General features: G+C 47.4%; 2 long non-coding RNA genes across 3 annotated transcripts; one reads left to right on the top strand and one right to left on the bottom strand.

The window, feature by feature from the left end:
- Nucleotides 1-1,988: 1,988 nt before the first annotated feature.
- LOC140652701 (uncharacterized) lies at nucleotides 1,989-9,689 on the bottom strand. Its single transcript, XR_012042924.1, has 3 exons — nucleotides 9,197-9,689; nucleotides 4,421-8,588; nucleotides 1,989-4,324 (listed from the first exon to the last, which is right to left on the bottom strand). It is a non-coding gene; the product is annotated as an uncharacterized lncRNA (long non-coding RNA).
- LOC140652704 (uncharacterized) lies at nucleotides 4,032-17,994 on the top strand. Of its 2 annotated transcripts, none has more exons than XR_012042925.1 (3): nucleotides 4,032-4,223; nucleotides 8,430-8,607; nucleotides 8,686-17,994. It is a non-coding gene; the product is annotated as an uncharacterized lncRNA (long non-coding RNA). The 2 variants fall into 2 exon arrangements; XR_012042926.1 differs by lacking the exon at nucleotides 4,032-4,223 and adding an exon at nucleotides 5,134-5,379.
- Nucleotides 17,995-20,237: the final 2,243 nt, after the last annotated feature.

The following is a 20,237-nucleotide window of genomic DNA, read 5'->3' as shown; positions in this document are numbered from 1 at the left end:
CCATTCTCTTCTAGCTTTGTGGGAAAAGAAATGAGGTATGACATGAAAAATGTGCGATGACTTCTGCTGCTTTGGGGTCTCTGCAGAACTGCAGCCGCTCAGATGCCTTGAACTCCCCTGAGGTGTATTTGTACTGCAGCAGGTCCTCGTTTTTAAGCACCTTCCAAAAGTTTATTAACTGTAGCGGCACAGTGTGCATTGACCTAGACTTATTGGTGCTGTTTGCCTTTGCTGGAGAGATATCAATAACCTCTTCCATAAGAAGGCTATTGCTGTAACAAGTACAAGTTCTCTTTTTCAATAATAACATCCAAAATATAAGCATATGAACTTAATATTTGATACACAAACAATGGCTTAAAGAGCTGACCTCTCAAAAGTGCTGGCGCTTGGCAGCTTTGAAAAGCCAATTAAGCATCTGTGGATTTATTGTTTATTCAAGGGCCCACCATTGCTTACAGCTTTTAGAGATGTCCCTTATGAGCTTTTAATAACAGTGATAAATAAGCATCTCTGTAAGGGCATAAATGTAGTAGAATAAGAATTTAATAATTTGTCGTTGTTCCTGCTGCTGCATCAATGGTGATATCTTTATAAAGGTGCATAAAAAATGTGTTTCTCTGCTTTAAGTTTTGACTAAGGATATAAAATAAGGCTGCTCACATATTCATGGTACATATGAAGTGGTCCTAGAAACTGAGCCATTATTTTCCTAGTGGGGAATATTGTCTTAATTGGATTTTCTCAAAAGTTTTCTCTGATCCAAAGTAGGATAGGAAGAATGCTGAAACTTGGGGATCAATGTGAGGTACAGAGATAAAATCTGGCCCCAATTCAAAAGCCATTGAAATCAACAGGAATTTTTCCAGACTAAGACAGATTTTGACCTTTTGCAAAAATGGGGGCTGCTTCTCTTTTTCTGTTTAGAAAACCCAGGAATAAAACCCCAGAAGCAAGACCTTTGCCCATAACCTGTGCCAGTAGTGATAGTGTGGTGATCAGGATAACACTGACGTTCTGGTCGTTCATCTTTTCCAAGGGAATAAGGGTGAGAGGACTAAGAAGATGGAATAATGCTTATGTTTTCCAGGCAAAATAAAATATGAAAGAAGATCAATCTAAATGTCTTCTTTCCCCTCTGAAACAAAATCTAGCTCAGAACGGTTTCTTGCAATTTCATTGAATTCACAGCACAGCTGAAATGGAACAATTTTCTTTGTAATTGAACCCAAATCAGAACTAAGCTAAAGCCTTTACTTGTTTGACTGCCTGTTTCTAAGCAGGAACACCTCAGCCCTTCCTAGAAAGTGCCTAAATGACTTTCCTCACCTACCCATATTTTTTTTTAAATCGACTGTTGTGAAGACTGTCAACTTAAGTCTTTTAAAAAAAGCTTATTTCTAATTTATAAAGTTATAAACAGTATTATGGGTGTTCGTGATAATGTTTTTTCTGTCTTTCCACTGGGGGATTTTTGATGTGTGTGGTAAGGACCCTGGAAACACCACGCAACTGCTACGTGCCGCTCACAGCGTTGCTTCCTGCCTTCCGTGCTGAAGATGAGCAGAGCAAAAGACAGTGACTTTGGTCCTGCTAAGATCTGAACACCTTCAAGGTGTCCTGACTCCCAAAGGACCTGGGAGCTGCTTGGGGCCTCATGATGGGGCTCAGTTACTTGTGGGGTCTTGGCCTGATGTTGCACACTGAATTTACGAGGAAAAGGGGTATCAGCTCCTGGGTGAGGCGCTGGGAAATGAGGTTGTATTGCTAGCTGGCACCCACGTGAAGCTCGTGCGCTGCATCAACAGCCTGGTTCGATTGCAGCACCTACAAATTTTCCTTAGGAGACTTTGTAGGCAAAGCCAGAGATGAGGCTTCTGTGCTTAAGTGCTTGGGATTTTTTTTGTTTTGTTTAGGTTTTTAGAAAAACATCAAAGCAGAGACATTTTGCGGCCACTTTAAATTGGCCAATTTTACAGCCCTTCCAAGTCATTCTGCTAGATGTCTCTAGCGGTGCCAGCCACCAGTGCAGGGGAAGTGGTTGTTTGGATGGGGGTTTGATTTACCTTTTGTATAAAATGGTGCTATGACAACAGTGGATTTCGCATAAACAAAATTTTTATTGACCCTACTTCATAATCTTTGTCTTGCAATAGTTTGTAACCAGCCATAGTAGATTAACTGAACCAGTAAATATGTATAGAATGACTAACTGTTACAATGAAGCATACAGTGCTCTGTGGTCAGCAGAATATTTTAAATGAGATAATTTACGCCACATTTTGTAAGGCTTCCAGCGACATGAGGAAATCACTGCTTTTGTTTTTAAGATCTTGTCAGTGTTTTGTAAATATTTCTGATATTTATGACTACATATGGTTTTGATTATAACTTGCAGGAGGCTCAAGAATTGGGTCATATACTGTTTAGGAGGGGATTATTTCATTAACTGTAATTTTTGTTGGTTTTTGTCACTCAGTGTTCAGGATCTTTTGCACCTACTGCCGTTTACAAAGGTAAAAGTACGGTGTGTAGTAACAACAGTGAACCTGCGACTCCCTCGCAGAACAAATCCAACCTGTTCTTGGCTTGGGTGCCAGAGCCAGGGTCCTTTGAGGGAACGGCTCTCCTTCATGTTGCTGTGTGCTTTGGACCCGGGCCTGGGGACGATAACTCCCTGTACCGGCGATAGCACCTCTCTGCAAGGCTCTCAGCCCACTTGTATATCATATCTCTATTTTGGAGAAGAGGAAACTCGGGACCGGAGAGCCTGTGCCGCCTGCCCAAGGTCGTGCCTCGGGAGACGGAGAGCAGCGTCCGCCCGTAAGTGCCCGTAGGCAGGGTCCCCTTCCCTGCGTGAGAAATGCTGCCTCTCGCAGCAGAGGCTACTTCATTTTCTGTGCTTGGTAGGGACCTTCCTTAGAGCCAACTGCAAATGCAGCATCCAAGCCGGTGCCATAGGTCCTTGGATGGAGACCCAAATGAGTGACTGCCCTGTCAGGTAAGTTCCAGCATTAAAAAAGTCGTTGTGATGCAGCTACTCGCCTGGTGGAGATAAGAGCAAGACAAAACACGTTTCACATGGGATTTAGCAGAGCCTTTGGATGACTTCAGATTATTAAATCAGCTTCTGGTTATTCCCAGCACTAGGCGTTGTGCAAACAGCATAGTAAGAGCTAAGGGATCTGTGAGTTGTTACCCATTTCTGGAGTGATTAAGCTCTTCTATTTAATGCAGATTACAAGGACAAAGAGAGGTTATCAGCCCCATAATAACGTGAAAGGACTGTATAGATATGAAACCAGCGTTAATGCAGCTTTTCCAGCCTGTTAACTGCCTTAACTAAAACACACAAAGGGAAGGGGAAAAAAAAAAAAAAAAGAGGAGAACGATTTTCTTCTCTCTACCATTCTGCTATCACTTGCCCATTTCACTCAGAAATAAGGAGTTTTGAGAGAAATCCTTTTAGCCAGAAACACTTATCCCAATCACGTGTTTTTCTACCAGAAAAAAACCTGATTGATGCACAAAGCTGTAGTAGCTCATAGACAACCGGCTTATCCCAGCCCGCTGCCGGAGGGCGATGGAGCTGTGTGAGTCTATCTCTGTGGGCTTTCGCAACAACGCCTTAAACCGTCTGTGGAGCTGAAAACTCCTCCATGGCCTTTCCTGTGCCAGCGGTTACTGCAATAAGCAGATGACCTTGCTAGGGGCTTTTCTTGTACGCAGATGAACATGAGAGAAATTACTCCCTTCTTTTAAAAGTCAGCCTTGAAGTGGAAAAGCTAATTCTTTATTGGCTCTTTGGGGCTGCCACTACTCTTAGCCAGTCATAGAGTGGTGCCTCCAGCTGAGTTAGGCTTGTACTGGCTGCTTTTTTCATTTTTATCACAGATTGTCAATATTTCCTGTTCCACTAAGCCACGTTTCCCTGGTACTCATTCCTAGTGCTTGGCTCCTAAACAAAGTCACAGCTCTTGTCACAAGGCAGCGGGCTGCATACTTATCCTTCGTGCAAGTGATGACTGAGGGCTCAGCAGTAGGGAAGTAACGCTGACAGCTCCGCTCCCGGACTGCAGATTGTCAGCATTCCTCACCAGGGCGTCCAGCTGGCCTGGGAAAAGGCTGCCGTTTCGGGAGGGGGGCTCTAAAATAGACCAACTGTCGCTCCAGAGCCGAGGAAGACGGAGAGGAATGGTCGGCCGATCTCTTTCTGAGCAGAGGTGGAGTCAGACCTATGAAGCTGCAGAGCCCAAAGCAACTGCTATGATTCTGTGGGCACAAGCTAAGTGGTTGGGTGCGAAGGGAGAGGGGTACCTGGTGGCTGAGAGGGCAGCAAGACGTTATAAAATGATGATAATTATCAACAATAAGCCATTTTCCCTCCATTCTCCTTGTTAAAGAGAAGATAGTAGCTTACATAAAAGGAAGGATGACGTCTCGCTGGATGGATGTGTCTGGCATGAAACTGAGATCACTTCTGCAGCTCATCTGTGGGCCTGCTCCTGTGTTTAAGAATTAGCCCAGAGCCAGTTAAGAGCAGCAGCTGCAACGGAGCACTTAGCACAGCCCCAGGGAAGCTGCTACAATCACTCCCAAACAATTTGGAAATTGTTCCTCTGTTTTCCTGAGGGCTTAAGCAGCTCACAGTCATGGCCCGCAGACGTCTCGTGTTGTGAAACTGCAGCCACAGGGCGATCAGCTCCCTGCCACCTCCCTCGTCGTCCTTAGTCATCTGGAGGGAGGCCGAGGAGGGGCTTTGCCGGGCAGGAGCTGCCTCGGGGGTGACTCAGGGCAGGCAGCCGGGAGGGCTCGGGGCTCGCCTCCATCCTGCTGGTGCTGGTTACATCTGATCAGAGAAGCCTTCCTGGGTGACTCCTGCTCTGAAGGCCTCTGTGCACGTGGAAGAGGAACGGGCTTTGTCATAAGTGGTCTTGAAGGTGCTTGCTAGCCCTCCAGGGATGTGCCATGCCACTGCCTTGCTGGAGGCTTCACCAATGCTGCCGTTCCTCGCCACGGTTTTGCGAGTGCTAGCATGGGGAACGAGCAGCTGAACAAGGGCTTCTCCAGAAAGCTTAGCAGGGGTCTCCGAAGCACCTTCATCCCTGCAGTTCTGCTGTTAATAACCTCAGGAACAGCTCCACTGACCTGTCTTGAACTGGGGCTGGGGGGAAGGTGCTCTGAGCTGAAAGTGCGAGATAAGCATTTTGGTTGTATCTCGAGAACAGAGGTCCCCTTGCCCGGTGCCCTGCTAGCCAGCCCAGAGGTGGGAATGTAGCGCCCATGCTTGGTACCTTGATTTGCAGGGTTGGAGTCTTTTTTTCTTCCTAGGTTTTCCCTAATTCTCCATGTTTCGGCCACGGAGCCACCTACCAAAAGGTATTTTCTTTTCCCAAAGGTAATTCTAAACAATTTGGTCATTTTCCTGTTAGCTGAAAATCTGCAGCAATCTCTTGCTGCCAAAGCACTTACCCTTGCTCACGGGGCTTACGCAGTTAGCCCTAATTTTAGTATTTAATTGTTCTGGGCAATGGCAGGGCTCTAACACAATACAAAGCTTGCATAAAAGGAAAGGTTATATATATATATATATCTGCAAAGCTGGCATGGCTATGAAGATCATTTTCCTGGCTTTGATTTCCTAATGTTTTAATTTAATTGGATCCGAGAGGATTTAATGGTTAATTTTCAGAGCATTCACTTAAGGATTTTTTCTCAATGCATTCACTCAAAATGAAGTCAAAACCTTAAATCAAGCTGAATTCGGGAGAAGTAATTTAGTTTTGCTGAGCTCTGGATATGCTTAGTCTTTCCTCAGCCCTCTTTTCCCTTCCTCATCTCTGAGTTTGCCATGCAGCATTTAGTGGGAGAGGTTTGCAAACCACGATGCCAGCAGCTGTTCTGCCATCCATTTTGTGTGCCTCACTGATGAGGCTAGTGCCTTGTAAAGATACGGTAGCCCTTGAGCAGCCACAGGTATGTCCTCTGCTCGGTCTGTACGCAGCCATCTTCTATTAGGTTTGCCCTTGTAAAATGAAACTCCAGCATAGCTGGGGCTTGCTCTTAATTCAGCTGTCACAGCCTGCCCCGAACTGGCCCAGGGGTACTTGGTAGGCAAAGCCCTACAATGGCAATCCTGCACTGATGTCCTTCAGGGCTGTCTTTTTTTATTACCACATCTTTGCAGTCATTGAAAAGCATTTGCAGACGTTAAGGAGATGGGATTCTGCTTCCCCTCTCACAGCTGCTAACATCGCTTCCCGCATGTGATTGATTAAGGTAAAACCTGGTTTGCCTTTGCCGCTGTCATTGCTGTCTTTCTGCTGCAGGCAAGAGTGAGTTAAGGTGCCCTGAAAGCAAGCACAGGTCTAAAAGCACAGTTTATTTACGTGATACTCTTAACGGGTCTTCCCATCTTATGCCTTGTGGCCTTTCTTTAACCTTGACTTTACGCAGCTGCTGTAAAATCCAGTAGCTCCCTGACCTGCAGCCTGGGAGAGGCAGGCTCAGGGTGGCAAGGTTTGTATGTACCATTTGGAAAAGAAAAATGCTTTTATAACCTAAAGAATTCCCAGTTCATGGAGAAATGCATGTCAGAGGGTGGGGACCTTGCTCAGTGTGATACTTATGCAGGTGCCCAACTCCTAAAAGCATGGCTTTCTCTGGAGCTGGCAGTGTTAGCCCAGATTTAGGAGTCCTCATGAGTCACACCCCTGTTCCTGTACATGAAGGCACCAAGATACAGCTGGTTTCAGCTCCCAGATGTTGACTACATGACACCAGAAAGCTGTATCTGCATTTCACTGCTGTTGGTCTCTTTAATAGTGTTGCTATAGATGCTACAATGTCAGTAGGCTAAATAGCTCAGAACTGCAGTCAGCTCTTTTAATTGCTGCCCACTCCCAGCCCATAAAAATCCTCAGCTTTTAGGAACCCTGTTGCTCTTCTCCCTTCACATCCTTTAACGGCTTTTTGAAGAGGAAAGCTCAATTTTTGTATACTTCCTCTCCCTCTTCCAAGAAACCTTGCATTTAAGTTTATCGGCAGCTTCAAAGAGATCTCCAGCCCCCAGGTTTGCACGCCACCTACTCAGGGTGTTCAAATCCTTCGTGTTCATAGACGTGCACAAGTGAAGCGCCGGGAATGAGGAAAAATTAGTCTATTGAGCAGCCAGAGATGTTCAATAACTGCCCACCCTTGAGAAGCTGTCATTCGTACATCTTGTAGCTCAGGACGTGGAGAGCATTTGTCACCAGAATTTTTCATATTTGAGGATTGCAAAGCTCTGGGGTCTGCTCCACTTGCAAAGTTAAAGCCTGTACGTCTGTGTGCGTGGAGGTGTGCACAGAAGTGGAAATGTGTGCACCCCCAGGGCGGGTCACAGGAGCGGTGGGGCATTGAGGGCTCCCTGGCAGGTACCAGTGCCCAGGTGCCTGTGAAGGAGGTGAGTCCCTGATGGAGACATCAAGAAATAGCTCAGATTCCTCCTCTGTGGTCCCCTGGCACCCTGCAAGACTTTTCTGCGGAGGATGGATTTGCTGCTGGCAGTCATTATGCATGTCGATGGAAAGCGAACAGTGGAGGAGGCTGCGTACTTCATACCCCTTCCTCTGATTAACTGCATGGCCTCCTCGGCAATATGATCTCCTGATCACGCAGTCTGCCCCAGAGGGAAGGGCATGCCATACCTTAACATTTGCCCTCCAGCCTGAGCGTTACCCAGCGGCACATGGAGAGGCTCGGTCCTTCAGTGGGAGCGATGCATTGGTGAAATGGCTTGAGAAGCACGGTGACCTCAAAAGCAGTGGCTCCATGTAAAGGTCTCGAGGCTACGGGACACCAGGGCCTCTCCCTGCCCCTCCCCAGCCTTGTAATAAGATACTATACTGATATCCAAGGGAGTCTTTCCAATAGTCTTCAAAACACGCTGGTGGAGGCTTTAGCAAAGACCGAACCTGGCTTTCCTCAGCTGAGTGCCACCCAATCTTATGGAGACCACTTCCCCCTGGAGCCAACGTGCTCCTGGTTCTTCTGGTGCAGCCGCCTTTGCCATGGTAACAGCACTGATTAAACCTTTCCGAATATTTAGAAGGAACAGCTATAGCAAACCACCGGGGCATTCAGGAAAATAAAGCTCTGGGGGTGAAATTATGGCACTGCTGAAGTCTGTGACAAAATTTCATTGACTTCAGTGAAGAACTTGTCCCTTTAGAAAGTCTGGCATCAAAACAGGAAGTTTGGGCTCCTATTCAATTGCCAATATGAAAAAAACCATTAAAAATTCAGTTGCATTTGTCACAATTTGTTTTAGCTCCTTGATTATTGGGAGAAGGAGAGGCAGGCACCAAAAAGGGAAAGTATCAGATACTCAGGTATTCACCCTCTGATTTCATGATCATACACTGATTTCTGACAATTGGGTCTTGTAGGTCCCGGAGGAAGGTGCAGAGCCCACTTTGGAAGCTCCAGTGGTTGTTTAGATGTTGAAGAAAGAGCTTGTTTGACACATGGTCCGCAGTTGAAGGGACATCTGGCCTGGGCTCGAGTCTGTAGCAGCCATTTCAACACAGCTCCCCTTTCCTGATCGTCTATGTGAATTCAAAATTGGTCAGTGGTAACGAAATAGACATTCCTCATTAATGATCAAAGTCTGCCATCTTTCTCATTACTTCTGTTTCTCTGCAGGAGGAATAGCCATTGGCCTCTTTTCAAGAACATTGTAGAAATTGCTGTTAACAGAGTTTTATGAGTTGTTTCTCATGCTACTGATAAGAAAAATGTGAGAAAAACAAGTATGGCAGCATCAGCTAACATCCTAGGAGAGAGCACGTACCGAAAGGAATGGGCAGTCTGCAACAACAGACCCAGGCTGCTCCTGCTCAAGTGAAACCTGTGCAAATCCTGATGTGCCAACACCTGCTCAAAATTTGCCCCAAGGGTGGGAATTGGCTCCCCAGCCTCCTGACTGCGGTGTAGCTTGGTCCCTGCTCGAGCCTGTTTGCTTTCGCTTTGCAGAACTGCCACGCACCCACACAGCACCACGCAAAGGAGCAAAGCCTAGGGCTGCCCTCGTCAGCCCCTCGGGGGAAGGCACCCATGGCTGCCCTGAGAGCTCTGCCCAAAGGGACCTGTTTGTCCCCTCCTGGGCTTCCCAGGCTGCCGCTACCCCAGCTGCAGCCTCGCTGGCCTCGCTCACCTGGCAGGCACCGATGGGGCCAGGGCACTGCTCCGCCGTGGGATGCCGCAGTTGGGAACGTGCTTCTCGAGGGCGGCGGAGGGGAAGGTAGACCTCCGTCGTGCTACCAGAGCCGCATGCCGTACGGCACCAAGTGGCTGAAACGCTGCTCTCGGTCGCTGGCTCCCCAGAGCTGCTCTTAAACCACAAAGTCTGGCTCATCTTGGTAGCTCCGCTTGCTTGCCAACAGCCGCCTAATAAGTCTTTTCTCTGCGCAGTATAAATAATTACCGAGCTGTCTTCTCCTCTGTTGCTCACCCTGCCTCTGAGCCAGCCCCTGCTAACAGGGTCATGTTTATGCCGTCTATCCCTGAGGCTGCCTGCAAGCCCTGACACGCTGTCCCACGCAGCCTGTGAGGAGAGCTGCACGGGGCAGCTGCTTCCCAGGGAGCGGGGCCACGGAGGAGGCGGTGGTGTACCCCACACGGCTGCCCTGGGGATGCTCTGCCAGGCAGCCGCCTGCACCGGGGCAGCCGCCTGCACCGGGGCAGCCACCTGCACCGGGGCAGCCAGCACCCCGTGCACCCCACGCTTAGGGTGATTTCACAGCCGCCTCCTCCTTTGCAAAGACATTGCCAATGCTGGGGGAAACAAGCGAGAGTCCAAATTCATCGTGGGGCGCTGGGAGCAGGAGCGGGCGCTTAATCCACCTTTGCACGGGGTGAGGTTTCCCCATGGTCCTACATGCCCTGCCCTCGCTGCATGTCCCCGTCCCCACGCCGGTGGCTGTGGGGCTGGTCGGCTGGGGAGCTGGCTGCCTGGAGGTGTGCCAGGACGATGCTGCGTGGGGGGCTGCCGCCCCAAACCTCGGCACAGCAGTGCCTGCGGCAGCATGCTGTGCTGGGGCCAGCTGCCCGCCCCGCCACAGGTTAGCCACAGCTATGTGCCAGAGCTGGGGCCGGCCCTAACATTTCAGCTTGAAGAAAATTCCCATCTCTAAAGACTGATGCTTTCCCTACGAGCACACGTGGGCTGTAACACCCTCCGTCTGCAGTCACTGCGTCCAAAGGTGGAGGGTCCATTGTCTCTGGTCCGTGAAGAGTGACTCATACCTGGACACCTAGTCATTAGAGGCAACACTCACGAAAGGAGAGTGAACAGTTTGCCATTACTGTCTTCCTCTGTGGCAGTTCCTCATAGAAGTACAGACTTAAAACTAAGGAGCAAGTCTTATTTGCCAGCTCCCGGTGACGGTCCTGCCAGTTTAATCAGCCCTTTCTGGTTATACCTGTATGAGGCATGCTGCAAGCCCTGGGAATACCGCTCTGCTGGGCAGGGGTCGAGCCCAACAGGGCATGACAAAGAAATGGAAACCCTGGTTCATTTTGATTGTATTCAGACTGAAACCAATTCCTGGATGTTTAAACTGGGAAGTTTCAATGAGAGGTCTGGCTGGAAGCGGTAAGGACCTCCTAGGTCGTGAGGGTGGTTCACAAGGGAGACGAAGAGGAATCTTTCCTTCCCCCTCGTGTTTGCCTCCCATCTGCTGCACCCACCCCTGGAGACAGGAGCATGGGCTGAGAGCACTTTGGGTCACAGCCCCTCATCACCTTGCGTCTGTGCAGCATGTTGACAGCAGGCTGGTCACCCAGGGCTGGGCATCCTATGTCCTGAGGATGTTGCAAGTAACAACAAAGCAATATTATTCTTCAATGACTGCTGATCTGCCACTGTGAATCCCATGGTCTGAGTGTGGCATGAATGATATCGCCTTTATTAACTCTAAGTGTGTCTATTTTTCTACAAGACATTGACTTCGAAGTATCTGCAAAGAGGACACCAAGGGATTTCATCCAGCTCTGACTCTTTCTTCCCAGCCTTGCCCGTTCTGATTCACCTTCTCCTTGCCTAATTGTTCTGTTTCGCCCCAAATCTGTTCTTCTGTAAGTGTGCCCAGCTCACAGCAAACATCTCCACTGTTAGCACAGGCAGGGAAGCAGTTGCGTGATGTTGTTGTCAGTGGATCGTTTATCTAGTTGTAATTCCCATGGCTCCAGCTCTGTGAGTGCTTATACATAGACTTCATTTTGCAGGGGTGGCAAGGGGAAAGGTCAGTGTTTATGAATCATTTCCTCCTGGCTGTGGCAATAAGGTTGGTTTGCGGAGTGAGTCATGGAAGAGCAGCCCGGAGCGGCGACGATCTTCAAGGAAAAGACCTTCAGGTCCTAAGTGACCCTTCAACTCTGCAGCCAACTTACCATCATCATTTCACATCCCTGGTCACAAAGATCTTTGTTTACTTAAAACTGTAGGCTCTGTATGTATCATATACCATGTACGCGAGAACCCATGCTTCTCCTGGAAGTATTGCAAGGACTCGCATGTATGACTGCCATGGTAAATCAAATATTGCGTAGCGAAAAGATGGAGGGAATCCTACCATGCCTTCCTCTGTTAGGAAGACGGGCTTGCATTTGAAATGCCTGTTTGTTATGGAAGGGGAAAGATTTTCCTAAAGGGAGTAACCCGATAAAACAGAGTAGTTGAGGCTAGGCTGATTACCCCTTGGAATGAAATTTCCACGTGAGTGCAGAAGTGATGCTGCCAGAGGGCTTTGTCTATGTATTAACATCAAGGAGTCAATATGGTACGGCTGTGTTCCGAGCTGCACAGACGTGGAGTGAGCCCATCCCCACAGTGCAGAGCATAAAAACTAAAAGGACTGAGATGCTGAGAGAGGTTGTACGTGACCCACCTCAACACTTTTGAAATAGCATCAGCAAATTACCACCCAAAAGATGCATCTTCTCACTCAAGAGATCCAGTTTTAGTGCAGGCTTTCAGGGAAAACATTTAATTCCCTGTATTAAAATGTTTTCCAGAAGAGCTGCCCAGCTGCAAGCTCTAAAATATTCAAAACTTCCTCCAGAGTAGAGTTATTTATTTTTGCTGCCCTGTTTCCCCCGTGCTCTCTGTTGCTGCCATTAGGACTAGTAGGAGCTGCGGTGGTGAGTCAGGCTCCTTCTTCACCGAAACGCCCCGAGGTTTCTTTTGCGTCCCTTCGTCCCGGCACGCGTGTGGCTGGCAGCGCTGGGACAGGTGGAAAGAGCCGGGCTGGGCTTTCTCGGGCACTCGGCAGGGTCCGGCCACATTTGACGCAGCAGAGCGTGACCGTTCCCGGCGCTGCCCGTGCTGCGGATGCCTGGTCCCTCGCGGCTGTCGGACATCTGCGAGGGAAGCGTGCTCATCCCGTCCCCTCCCCGGCGCGGGAGTGTTCCCGCCAAAGCCGGAGTCATATATCTCCCCGCTTGTCGAGACAGAGGGCAGAGGTTTGAGGGGCTAAAAGTAGAAGGGGAGCGTGTCAGCTGACGGCGGTTCCTGGGTGAGCTGCTTCCAAATAATATTCCCAGCTGTTTCCCTGACAGGGCATCCACCTGAGCATCCTCCTGGAGCCGCATGGGGCTTTCTGCTCGGCCTTTCGCGCCACTGCCATGAGGCCACGGTCCTACAGCAGTAATTGTCAGCGTAAGATGGGAAATCTAATTAAAAGGGAGATGAGCTACAAGGGGATAACATATGGTGGGTTCACTTTCAGCAGGCAGACAAGGTAGGCAAGGGGAGGGCTTGATCCTGGGGCTCACTCCAAGGTGCAGGAGGGCTGGGAGGCTCAGACCTCCTGCCAAGGCTGCTTCCAAGCGTGCTGTGCTTGCTGCAGGGAGCCCGGGGGAAACCGGCAGTCCTCTCTCCATGGCAGAGGCAGTGACAGGCTGAACCGTGCTCTGCCGCTGGCAAAAAGTGCCCCTGGCTGCCCTTGTGAAATTACGCTGTGTTACACTCTGTAGGAATAATTTATCTTTGGCCAAAGCAGCTCCATTTACAGTGACCCTGAGGGCTGCCAGCCAGGGGGAGGACCCCGGCAGCAGAGGGTCTGCGCCGCTACAGACGCGATGCCACCAGCTGAGCCTGCCCAGGGATCCCACCTGCCTTGGCAGCCGGCGATGCTGGGGGCTGCCCAGGAAAGCACTGTGCTTGTGTGTTACAGCCTTCCCACTGCAGCAGGGCTTTGCTGGGCTCAAAGCAGGAGCATCTTCTGTGGCATCTCCCTGCACGGGGATGGTGCTAGCCGACGCAGCACAGCCACGGGGAGAGCTTGGCTGCTGGCAGGCTCTGGCTGGCTGACGCAGAGCTGGTGGTGTGATCCTGCCTGTGATTGCGACCGGAGAGGCCGACCACGTAGCAGGGAGAGGAGGCTTTATTTAAGAACGGAAAGCGCAAAACAAACTACCCACCTGTGGCCTCCTGCGAGCACGGCAGGCGATGCACGAGCGGCTCTCCCAGCAGAGCGGGTCCTGCTGCCGCCCTGCTGACGGTGACTGACACTTCCATGTTTCTAAAATAACCGGCAGCATGAACTCTCAGCATTTCACACATCTGAAGGCCAGATCGTTTCCTCTGAAAGCAATCCATAGCCACCTCCGATCACCACAGAAAGACAATGGTTGTCTTAATAATGTAATGTCCTGTGCTGGATGCTTTCAGTGCTGATGGCTGCATGGCAATTAGCAAAGAGGCACCCCAAATCGCAAAGGCAATTGTCACATATGTGGGAAGGTATTGTTCATCCTCAGGAATTTAGAGCTCTGTGGCACAGTATTAACAAATGTAATCCCTCCATTCAGTTTAGGACTTTAAGACTTCCTCATATATCTTCAGTATCCTCAGAACAGCTAGCTAATTCACAGGAAAAGCTTGAATGTGAAACACATGTTCCAGCAGAGTTTTAAATCCTCACAGTCAACATTTGGCTGGAGACACTTCTTTTTATTTCCCTGAGGACCTTATCGATACTGTTGTTCAAGTGCACAGTAACCCTTGGAGGTTTTGCTTCCTTTATGCCTACTGAAAGGCAGCGGGTTTATCTTTCTGAACCGATCAGCAATAATTGAGGAAGGGATATAAGGTAATTTTGAAGTTGCACAATGCTCTTCCAGGTTGAACCATGCCCAGTTTCTTAACAACGCTCCAATTTTCTGCTGGCTACCCACAAGTCAATAACATGAAGTGACTAAACTTCAAAAATGCTTCCACATTTTCATATTTCCCCCTTGTCGTAGCAATATGGCATGTTTTTATTTACATGGCTTGATAGTGAATCTTCTGATTTGGATACAATGTTCCAGACTTTGCACTTTAAATGTGTTAACAGCACTAAGGACACACGTCTGTATGGTCATGGTCAGCACTGGCTCGTCTTTTCTGTATGATCACTCTTTGGATCAACCATCTTGCGTGTAAGCCAACGATGATTTTTTTCAGCTTTCCTTTTCAGCTTGTCTTCTTTCAGTGCTTGAAATCTCTTGTCATAAATCTCTTTGGAGAAGGCAGGGTGAAACACTCCACCTGTCTTTAAAACCACACAGCTCTCGGGGGAGCGTGGTCCTACTCCTGAGTGTGAATTAAGCCAACTTGAGCACCTGGCGTTGGCCACAGGGGGAGGCAGGAGATGGGGAGACGTGCCCAGGGTGGAAATCCTCTTTGCAAAGGGTTTTGAGCCTTCAAATCTGGCTTTGTTTTAAGTGTGAAGAGCAGGACCCCTCTCCCAGAATTCGGGCGCCATTTTCTGTACCGTGCATTTCCCCCATGAAATGGCTGTTTTTCTCACCGTCCCCACTTTCTGCCTCCCAACACATTGTCAGAATAAAGCATACAGATAAGTGCTCAAGCATTTCCTGAGCTTGTAACCCTGCATCCTAAGGGACAGTTAATCTGATCCAGTCGAAAGCTTGAGTACCAAGTGTCAATGTGTCTCTTATATACATACTGTATGCAATTTTGAATGCTTCTTTACTGCACTGAATAGAACACTTAAAGTGCTCCTCTCCCTGCAACTGCCTGGCAGCAGGGGCATTTTTGCTATAATATTATGTATCACATGTCTAAATATAATAACATTCTACATTATATATAGACTCTGTATAGATGCATATACTGTATACACGTAGCATGTATTTTAGAACTATTAGTAGCTGTTTTCAGCTTTTGGGGGACACGAGGAGCTCTCATCAGTGACGAGGCTTGTTTGGCTGGAGCAATGGTTTTAAACTTGTGGTCTGTGGGTAACTGAAGGCTCTTCAAAAAGGGACTACAAGAAAAAAAAAAAGCCAGTAGGCTTAAAAATCTCTACCCATGGCTCTGCACATCATGGACTGGAAAAATCTTACAGGACTGAAAGTTGCAAGAAGTTGAAATGCATTAGTCTGTGGCCTTGTTTCTGCTGCTTCTTAAGTGTCCCTGGACTATTCAATGAAGTGGCATCAGGACAACTGATATGCATATATTTTAAAAGAAGATTCTTCCCAATTATCCTCCTTCTACTAAGCCTTGTCCCAGGGTTCTCACCCCTTTATGTATAGTCTGCCTGACCAATTTCACCCATCCACTTCTATGGAAGCTATTTAGGTTTCCTGTAAGAGGAAAATAAAGACTCAGCTCTTAAGCTGAAGTTGCACCAAGTCTAATCTCCAGCCAGCAAATGTTTTCTTCTTCTTTTAATTTGATTTATTTTTTATCCCAGCCCAGTATATTGTTTCACTGCATGGAGAAAATGTTAGCACAGTGGGTTGGTAGAACACCTGTTGCGTAAATCTTGGTGATTTTTATAATGTGAACTCCTGCTGGCAGAGACAGCTGTGTCTCACATTTAAACACAGAGTATAAGGTATCCGAGGAGGAAGGAGAGGAGAAAAAAGGCTTAGCATAAGAAAACAATACATCAGTGGCCAGAATCTGTTGTCAAGATTTATAAACTAAATGAGTTACAGCTGAAATGGATATTAAAAGAAAACCATTCTGTTCCTAGAAGACGAAGTGTGTTTTCTTATAGGGATTCCCAGAGGACTTTGCATTTCTGACAACGGACAGAGTAGACAGCTGGTCCACATAAAAATGTACGTGCTAATTAACGTACCCCTCGCATTACACCCAGAGAATATTTAACAAACAGGGATGTTGCTGAGGAATACTGGCAAAACTTGGGGAGCTTTCTTGCACAGCAATAATTCCCCTAACTTGCTATGCAAGGTCCTCAGTCTCATTGGTTCAGCAAGACCCTTGGCAGGAAAGGATCCAGGGAAGCAAGATCCAAGGAAGGAAAGCAGGACTGTTGCGTTCATCAGCAGAACTTTGAAAAACTCGGGGTATTTTTTTTCCATTGCAGTTCAGCCTCCTCCTCCTTCTCTCCATCACAAATGCCAGTGCCTGGAGGCAGGAGCAGAGCCACCAAGCCAGATGTCTGCTGGCCCTTTGGACAGCCCCGTTCTGCATGAGTTATTCCCCTATGAGGGTGCTCGTGCAGGCAGGACCTCATCCCCAGCAACAGTGGCTTGGGGATGCTGGTGTTGGGCACGTGTTGGTCTGCTCTGGTAGAAGGGGGACGTAAAGGCTCTCTTCACCCACATGTTGGTTCATACCTTGCAAGGCCATGGGGCTGCCACCTCGCCTGGACTCCGGGCAGGAGACGGGGACAAGACTGCTCAGCCCTGCTGAGAAGTAGACATTTTTGGCACACCCACAGCTGTATGGTGTGAACCCCATGGGGCACCTAAAACTGAGGAACCAAATTTAAGTTGAAAGAGTTAACCCAGCACAGTGGGCTGGTGTCGGAAACAAACCCATTATAGTAAAAACCGACTCTCTGAGCCCGCAGTGGAAATTTTGTCTACACAAAAAGGGGAATTGGGCCTTCAGGGAACAGCCTTGCAAGCAAATTAGAATAACACTGTAGGAAGGGTGATGTATGAGAGAGTTCAACATTTGCAACCAGATCAGGGTGGACTTTTTCCTTCAGTGTTTGATTATTTGTGCTATTACTGAGATCATGTCAAGTTTACTCAAACATAGTTGTATAGTGTTCTCCAAAAGCTTATCCCAAATATTTTAGTTCACTTATTTCTCTCATCCGCTTCCCTTTCCTCTTCCATTTCACTATTACAGATGTCAGTTCAACAAATAAAGTATGTGGGCAGAACAATGAAACTATTCTCTTGTAAAAAAGAAGATATTATTTCATTCTCCTGCTATTAACTTTAAAAGAAAAGGCCTTTTGTACCTTTTATACAAGCATGTGCAATGATATGGTTGTGTACCTCATCTCCTTAACTTCAGAGGAAATGATTCATGAAGGAGAGTATCTAGTTGGAAAGAATGTTGGTATACCCTCAAATTCCTTTTACCTAGGAACTTCTTTCGAGTAAGAAAAAGTAATTCCTGAGCATAACGCGACACAGGTAACCTGGACTGAGCTGCTTCCCTCCCCCCTTGCTCTACTCCAAAATCCCGGCTGGGCTGTGAAAGGGTCTGAGGAGTTCTCCACCTATTTAGATACATAATCTCATTTTCCTTATTTTCCACATTACTTTTTTTATTATGAGGGTAGGGGAATGAAAGGGAAATGGGAGAAGAAAAGGCTAGGATTGGGTGAAGAAAAAATGTATTTTTTTGGGAAAAAAATTATATGATTTTGAGGTTTTGCCTGACATGTACTATCTATCTAGAGTAATTAATGAGAAAATAAATAACTTTTTTGATGTAAACTATTATTTTTGTGTGACAAAAGCATTTCTGTTGCTACTTTAAACATTGACTATAAGAACAAGTATACCATGGCAGAGAAAACATGGCTCATCTTTCTAATCAGAAGATGCCATGATTTTTTTCATGCCTTGAGTTATTTTCTTTCCACTCATGGCATGGGATGTGGCCTGCTACGAGTATTTCAGCATCACTCCGCCTTCTGTGAAGACACATTTCACATGAGGCCAGCTGGGTTTAGTGCCAGACCTTTTATACAGCTTATCAGGACAAGGGCAACCAAATCCTGTTGGATATGGCCTTCACCTTTCCTGTTGTGCATCCCTTCTCCATATACCTCTTGTCTCTGACTGCTTTCCCTGCAGCAATTCATACCATGTGCTTGGCCAGCCTGGCAACGTGGAAGAGCTGACATGTCTCCAGAGTAAAAGAATTTTAATTTAGCACAGAAATGACCTCCTGGATCCTGTGCTGGTACCAGCAATAGCTGTGCTGTCAGGATACAGCCCTGTGGAAGGTAGACACAGGTCTGGTGCCAGGGGGTCCATGAAGGGCCACCAGTGCCACTCTGGCCCCGTGGCTGGGCTGGTGGCACCCCAGGAAGATGTTTGCACCCCGAAGCCCTCTTGCCCAGGCTGTCTCATTCAGGGAGAGCTGTGAAAACAAGGCAAACAATTTTTTTCTGTTCTCGAGGGAGCAAATTTAGGTTTACATCTGCTAACGATGGCTGATCCGCTTAATGGTGTGGGCGCTGCAGCATTGGCTGGCATTTGGACCCCGCTAACGGCTGCGCGGCTCCTGGGCATGAATCACACGTCACATTGATAAGGACGGACATTACTCATCAGAATACCATGGACCCAATGCGGCAAAAGTGTCGCGGTCTATTTTGAAAACGTTATCTCACGCTCGTTTCCTTGTACATCAGGCATTAGCCTCAACAATAATCCACTAAAATAGTACATTACTTGTTTCTAGGAAAGATCTGCTACTTGCTGTCTTTCAGCTGGGTTTTACTTGTGCACAACCACCCGTAAGCGGCTACAAAATCGGGATTGAATGAAACTGGTTAGTAGCCAGCCTCTGAATGCAGAGCTGCTCATCCGTGTCCGGTGGCAAGAGCTTAGTCTGCCCTGCCGACACGCCTGTGCACTCCCTCCCGCGCCCAGCCTTCATGGGGGTTTAACATTTCTACCTAGGTTTTATTCGGAGGATGATCTAACTCGCCACAGTTCATTTTTTCTCTTATTTCAGATCTTGGTGCCATTCAGGTCACGACCAGTATTCATATTAGCACAATACTTTGGTTTTAATTAAAAACTGGCTTGTGTGACTGATCATAGCTTTGCAAATAATATCATAAGATGAGTAAGGGAAAGGAACAGAACCTACTTTATTTGAGACCAGGTCTTGACATCCTTCTGGTGAATGATAATGAAGCCTTTGAATAGTCCTGTTACTTTCATTTTACTTATTTCTGTGGATCTACTTCCAGGGCAAGACTCAGTGCAGCATAATCTGGGCCTTTATGATTTAATATCTTTTGCTGACGAGGAAACTTTACTGCTCCAGCCCTCCAGGTATTTTGAATGTTTCATAGCTTGTCTCTGTCCTGATCTCTCCATCTTCCCTTAAAATGTGGCTAGAATTTGGCTGCTAGATCACAAAGCTGGATCTATCATTTTTTAAGCTTTCTCCTGAGTTCTTGAAGAGGTCACTGATTATGCATGATGCATCTTCCAGAGACAACCAGTTTTCTGCCATTTTAGACCAATATTTAAGCACATAACTACATCTGCATTGCAGTCTAATGACCAGTTAGTGTTTAGCTTAGAGTTATGCTCATATCTGAATTTATTCTGGCCTTTTTGCACTCACGAAAACACTATCAACACGCTAAATATCACTATCCATTGGGAAATACTGTATGGTTTGTATTGTGTTGAGTAATCATGAGCCTCATTTAAAAGTGAATCTGGTATGCCTGAGAATAGCATAGTATTTGGGATGGTCTGTGAGATAACTGCTTTATGTTCACTCCTCTGTGTGTGTGCAGCCCGCAGTGAGTGGGAAGGGGGCTCCTGCCTCAGCACCATCCCAAAGGCCAGTGACTGTGCTTTCTGCACAGGCGTGGGGTGGCAGCACTTCCAGATGCCCCAACTTTTAATTTTGCTTTTTTGATTACTGTGCATATATTTACCTGCACACGTGTGTATGTGTGTTTCTGAGCCACTTGCTCACTCCTCAAATAACACTGGAAATCCTGAGACAGCTGGAGGAATAAAGTGCTAAAGGAAGAGTGGAAGAAACAAGCCCATCTATATTATGCAGTCAGGCTAGAAAGACTAGAGGCATATCAGTGTTTTGTAATATCAGTTACTTTGATATATTTAGTGCCTCACCATTGTTATGTTCATCCATGTATACATTTAAACTTGCCTTTTTTCCAAATTGTGTTGATGCAACCCCATAA

Source organism: Ciconia boyciana, chromosome 1 (genome assembly GCF_034638445.1).
Source record: "Ciconia boyciana chromosome 1, ASM3463844v1, whole genome shotgun sequence".
In the NCBI taxonomy this organism is placed as follows: Eukaryota; Metazoa; Chordata; class Aves; order Ciconiiformes; family Ciconiidae; genus Ciconia; species Ciconia boyciana.
This window is presented reverse-complemented; position numbering and strand designations above follow the sequence as displayed.